Below are 6,798 nucleotides of genomic sequence, written 5' to 3' on the forward strand. Positions count from 1 at the left end.
CAATACACAATACAATTATACACAATAATTACAATTAATAATAATAACACATTACAACCTACATATGTATAGGCCCTACATAAGTTTCACTTCGGTACTGGTAATAATCATTCACTTTACTTTCACCTCACTCACTGTAGTGGCACTATGACACATTTCACTGAAACTTTAGAACACATTTCACTGACACTATATAACACATTTCACTGACACTATATAACACATTTCACTGACACTATAGAACACATTTCATTGACACTATAAATTATCACGGATCGAAACTATTCACTGCACTGTAAAACCATAACTTCACGGACTCACAACGCTTCACTGATACAACAGTTCCATTAAGACAAATATAACACCATTATTCATACTTATAAACAGGACTACATTTAAACTAAACATTTAGGGTGCTAATCATAGACATTTCACAGCACGCGCTACGAGCGTACTAAGCTAGCTCCGGCTATCCACTGGTTACTTGTACAGAATTCAAATCATATCCTACCGCTAACTCTGGTTTATGAATACGAAAAACGCTGATCATCCACCGGAAACCTGCGCTAAAATGTCTATGAATACGGCCCTTATAGTCTAAGGCCCTCTTACACGCTATTTCTAAATAATTTACAATTCAAACCAAGGGAGTAACTCGTCAGGCTAAATAAATACATGTCACTTTAAAAATAAATGTCACCGAATAGTAAATAGTTTACAGTACATACAATATAAATCTGGCTTTCAGGTATAGCTAGCTCCCTGTAAAGCTGATTTGAATAATTTCCAAGGGAAAAATTGTTCCAAGACCGGGTATCGCACCCGGGTCTTTAGCGTTGGCGCGCTCAGACTAAGGTCCCAGATTCGAAACCCGGCTCTGAAACAATTTTTCCCTTGAAATTATTTATTTTGTATACATTGTTTGAAACTGATTACCTAGCTTTGTTTTCGACTGTGGCACCATTACATGTCCTTCATTTGGAATAATATTTTTTTTTTTTTACTAATTAAACATAGTATATAACATTCCCAGGCAAACTGACCCGTAGATACTGACAATAAGTGTAAATAAAATGCGACCAACAGAATAAATTGCTGTACACGTAAGTAGTAGACAGGAAGACAGATTGAAGTGAACAGCGTCTTGAAGACCAGGGTTGTTAACACATGTACAGTATGTATTTCTGAGAAAATCTATTTTCGCAGCATCGTAATACTTTCTATCTACTTGGTATGAGGAAAAAAAAGTCTTACAAGAGTTTTCGGGGAACATAATATAAGATCACGAGAATTGAGAAAGAGAACCTTCTGAGGATATGATACCTACTCCGCTCTCGGCGATATGTCAAAACTCCACATCTCAGGAAGTTGTGCAAATTTTAGTCACGGTTCCATGCTCGGCTTCGCGGCACGTTCCTATACTGCGTGGCAATTCGATAGTGGTTTTACTGCAATGTATATAAGTTTTAAATTATCCTGCATATTTAGTTAAGCCAATGAACATGATTTGGAACCATTACATACCGTACATACAAAATAACTGTCACGTAGTTGGCACAAATTTTCTCATTACGCTGTGGTAAAACTGCGTCCGTATTTGGCCGATTTTTTATACTGACATACGCTGTCGAAAACGGCTGAACAAACAAATGCAAGTGGAGACGGTATAGGCCCACCAACTTATTACCGATGGACATGAGGTCGCTGTTATCGCTACAAATAGGAAATATGCTACGAGCTCAGTAGTTCGGACTCCTGCCGTCGATAATCGGAACTTGGCTGGCTTATAACAGAAGTTTTTTTTTCCGGCCGTATACACCAGTCCGTAGTGTAGTTCGATGCTAAGCACAACGTTCTCATCACTGCCTTGTTTTCATTTCATGAAAAGGTTGATAATGAATGAGAAACTGATTTCTTTGGTACCAGAAAGTCGGATCCCATTCTAAAATATTGGCAAAATTTAAGATATTGCTCCATCAGTCCTTGAAACAGAGTACGAAATCTCATCATATTCCTGTCTCTCTTCAAAAATTGTGTTCATCCAGTCGCGTTTATCGTACTACAACAATAATAATAATAATAATAATAATAATAATAATAATAATAATAATAATATTTTCAATATCTCAATAGAAGACTTTCTAACTCTAACAATTGCTGAACCATTGTAATGCGCCCCACATGAAGTTTGATTAAATAGGCCTACTGGTGAGGGATTTCTGTCTAGACTCTAGATATTGTGTATGCAGTATGACCACAGTTCGGAAACAGTACGGCTCTGATGAGTCCGGTATGACTGTGTAAAAGTCTGTCAAATAGACGGAGGCAGTGTGACCAATTTTTTTTTACACATTTTATGCGTTTCACATCAATTCAGTTCCTTTGGCATGCTGCGATTAATACTGATGTTTATAGTTTATTTTCTTGAACTATGATTCGAAATACATGAAATTGTTTATTACGCAAATATATAGGATTAAATTTCATATGCTGCATTGCACAAAAAAAGGCATTATTTACAATCCCAAAATAAGACATCCGACACCGGGATCGATACCCGGCCTCGGAACAATTTTTCCCTCGAAATTATTCAAGCCTGTTTCACAGGGAGCTATACCTGATAGCCAGATTTGCATAATATATACGTCACTGTAGGTACATTAACAGGAAACCACAATTCAAGTTACACAGAGTTTGTGTGCACTCAAAGTTGGGTTTCTGGCATCTTGTCAGCCCACTTGAGGTGTGCGGATATAAAGAGAAAAATTGAGACGGTGTCGGGTGTAGTTCCTGTGTAGCTCAGTCAGTAGAGCGTTGGTACACTAAGCCAAAGTTCCCAGGAACGATACCCGGCCCCGGGACAATTCTTTCCTTGAAATTATTCAAGCCTGCTTCACAGGGAGCTATACTTGAAAGCCAGATTTGCACGTTTAACGTTTTAACTAAGAAAGTCTTATGTTTTAAACAAGTGTTAACGTGAACATGAAACAATGAATAGTCATATGACTCAGTCACAAGTTGAAATTTAGTTTCACCTGGATTTCTGCCTTAAACCGATTACATAATTTAATCTGTTTATGGGTCTGTGGACTACAACTGAAAACTCCCTCACATTAGGCCTTGACATTGAAAACACACACGCCACTCATAAAACAAAATAAACTAGTTTAAAAATTGCATTATATTATGGAATTCCTTAAAGATTTATTTTATATATCACCTTCATTGACAGTATCTAATGAAATTTAACGAAACGCAATATCTTCATGTAACTTATTTACATGAATATTGAGTTGAAGACCATTCACCAAAACGTTTAGGTAACTTGATGTGTGTACTTTTCAAAGACAAAACAAACATTTGAAAGAGAAAAGAGGCAATTCAAAATTATATCATTTGGAAAGGTATTGTAAATCTTTGTCAAAAAGGAGAGATGCACTTGACTCTAATGTCTTTCCCTCTACAACAGTCATGCTCGAAAAGTGTTACTAAACGGAAATGATTCTAATTCCAGAATTTTTGCCGTCCCGGTAAAGTACAGAATTCCTCCGGGAAAATAGTTTACGATTCCAGGTCAATCGCGCCGAATCCTAAACAGTTGGGAACCCTAAATGAGATGGAAGACTAAAACTAATTGTAATTCGGCTCATTCATTTTTTTCGGGATACAGAAAGAATATATTTAAATTCAATTGCCGCAAGCTATTTGATTTGGTGGTGGTGGTGGTGGTCATTTTAATCTTTAGTTTTGAGAACATACGCTATTTGGATTTCCATAAATTCTTTAATTTTAACTTCACGCGAACCTATCTGTATCGCGACCTGGAATTCGAAGTCACTGCATTAACAGATTCTGGGTTGCTCAAAAGAGGGATTTCATAGTGCGACTCTGTCTTCATGGAAAAACTTAAGATACACTGCATTTTTCTAATAATTATCTTCCTGAAATCTAATCAACTATTACGTAACCACACCAGCTAAACAAAGTGTACACGAAAAAGGGGAGAAACATTAGAGAATATGAGTGAAAAATGTAGTACCACATAGAAGTTCAGGAACTGCCTGTTATTGGCAATAGATGCACGAGTTTTATCCCCATTAATTCATTCACTCCTTTTTTTCCGCCGTTCTTCCCTACAACCTTCCTTTTTTTTTCATTTCCTTTTATTTTCGTTTATTGTTCGCTTTATTTATGTTGTGCAACCGTCACTTGGGTCGCACTGATTGCTAGCCGGATGGCTACTGCGTTCAACTTCTGCTCTTTCTCATCAGGATTCTGACACCACCATTGTTCACAACAATGGAAAACTACTTTGCTGGAAAAACTGGAGCTCTCAGGATACTATAGGAAACTACATGACTACTAAACTAAGTCTGTAATGATTGCGTTATTGTAACACTACTTGATTTATTCTATATTTACAAAAATATACAAAGTTACTTACAGGGAATATCGTTCTCCTCTACCGACGCCATCTTCAGTCAGGATAGATTCGACGTAGCTAGGTTGACAATCTCCACCAACTAATCAACTGTCCGCCGCGTCTCCTATCCAACACTTTTTATGTTTCGGTACCAGTTTCCGCCCGGGGTACGACCACGCCATCCACCCGGTGAGATGGTCTTAAAACAGTTTTGATTTCACGTACTTACAATTAATATCGTCTTAATCAATCATTTCTTACATTTAATTTTAATTTAGTGCATTATAGTGACAAATCACTATAATGAGATTACGCGGAAGAAAAGAGTCCGAACAATGCGTGATATAATTGACCAATTAAAATGCATGCTTTGTCCTACTGGACCAATGGGATTGGGCCAGCGACGATCTGAAGCGTAAGAATACTTTCGTTGTAGGTAGTGATTTTACCACACGCCCGACAAGACTGTCTATACCGCTGGCTAAGCATCTCAAGACCGTGTATTCCGCTGACACTCTTCCTGTTTCAAATTTAATACTCCACAGGAAATCATGCTACAGGGCGTTCTTTAGCCCTGGGGCATAACATTTACTAATACCTATACCATAGGCTAGTGGGATACTATCTGGGGTACAAAAAAAAATTGAAAGAAAATTCTCGTTGTCTTATGAGAAAGACTTGCGTCGTTCTCAACTTGAATAGAACGACTGAAGACCAGGAAACTTTATCAAGACTCGAACCAGCCTGAATTCACTCACACGCTGTCGCTATTAACCTAATTCAGATTGGTCCCACAGTCTCCTGAAAGTGATTTACTTGAATCTGAATCCCCCACCAAAGAACTCAGCTCCTCTTAAAGAGCAGTTACATGGCGTGTGGTTCATCGAGCCTATCTTGACGAACCACGAACCATACGCCGTTTGACACAGATTGCTCGCTGAGGCTCGATACGGCTCGCGGTTCGTGGTGCTTGATTCGGTAGGTTCCACCGACTGTCTGTAAATCTGCACGGATCAAAATAGATGAGCACGTCAGTTCGTATAGCTTCTTGTAAGTTTACCTTATTGTGGACCGCTTTCAGTGCAGGTCGCAGTTTATTCGTGCTTTGTCATCATTCTGGAAAGATTTCAGTTTTGAATATATATCAAGAGAAGTGTTGCGTGGCCAGCAGATAAAATTTCGAAATTTATCGAAGAACTTCAATAATAATTCGAAGAGGTGATATGGATCCCGAAACAAGAGGGCCATAAAGATAAAAATGTTGTGCCTGATTCACAGATTCGATTGCAAACGAAATTTGTTGCACCAATTAAAGAATTGCAGAAGAAAAAAAAAGGAATCTTCACAACTTACAAAAAATATGCAAGAAAATTGGCACATTCCAAGAAATTTAGGAGTGAAACAGACGGAAATTACATGCCAACTTCGCCTTGCTATGAGCCGATAGACAGAGTTATATATTCTGTTTATGTTCCAGGGAAGACAATAAATTCAGTGATAAGAATGTTTAAAAAATATAAATTTATGGCATACAATGTCTTATTGATAATCTTACCATGGCAATTTTCCTCTAAAATTATCAGTTTATTTTCATAGATTTTACAAGCCCAGCTTCATATTGAATACCCAGCTGTGTTTTTCCTGTAAGAATATTGTTACGTTTATTGTCGACTGATATACTGTGTATTTTTCATTTAAAGTTTAGTACAAAAATATTGAAATATCTATATATATATATATATATATATATATATATATATATATATATATATATATATATATATATATATATATATACTTTATTTCCTCCTTACGCACTTCGATTGAAGTACAGTATCATATTTGTAATCTGCTTTTTAATCCTAGGCACAACTTTTGTTAACAGAAACTCTACGTCGGATATACCTTTCTTTTAAAAAATTGCCAACATATTTGATTCACTGTACCTGCAATATCAAGGCACCAAAAATGGTTATAATTCATATTTCTTCTCATTAAAAAACCAATCCTAAGAATCTCAAACTAGTTCATAGTAACGAAAACCAGATTTATTGCCTTCCTCATATGCAATGCCATACACCACCTCTTTTTATGTAATTTCAATCGATTTTGCAACAACAATCTACAATAAACAACACACAAGCAGACTCAAAAATGTGTTGCCTAGCATACATGTTTATGACAAGACGGTTCCACATTGCTTCGATGAACCAAAGATGTCATAAATCTGAACGGATCACGCGCCATGCTATCACCCCTGGTCCGCCAGAAGACGAACCATCGCGAACTGCTCTGCAATTCCCTGCTTCGACACAAATCACGTGTCATGTTAAATTGTTCCCTTACAGACTACTGACTCGGCTGACTCAAAAATA

At 37.1% G+C, this 6,798-nt stretch overlaps 1 protein-coding gene across 2 annotated transcripts in view; it reads right to left on the minus strand.

Annotated features, from left to right (window-relative positions):
* The window catches only part of LOC138707863 (coatomer subunit alpha-like), a 249,760-nt gene that overhangs the window by 189,529 nt on the left and 53,433 nt on the right, over window positions 1-6,798 (minus strand). The window lies entirely within an intron of this gene.

Source organism: Periplaneta americana, chromosome 10, assembly GCF_040183065.1.
Source record: "Periplaneta americana isolate PAMFEO1 chromosome 10, P.americana_PAMFEO1_priV1, whole genome shotgun sequence".
NCBI lineage: Eukaryota > Metazoa > Arthropoda > Insecta > Blattodea > Blattidae > Periplaneta > Periplaneta americana.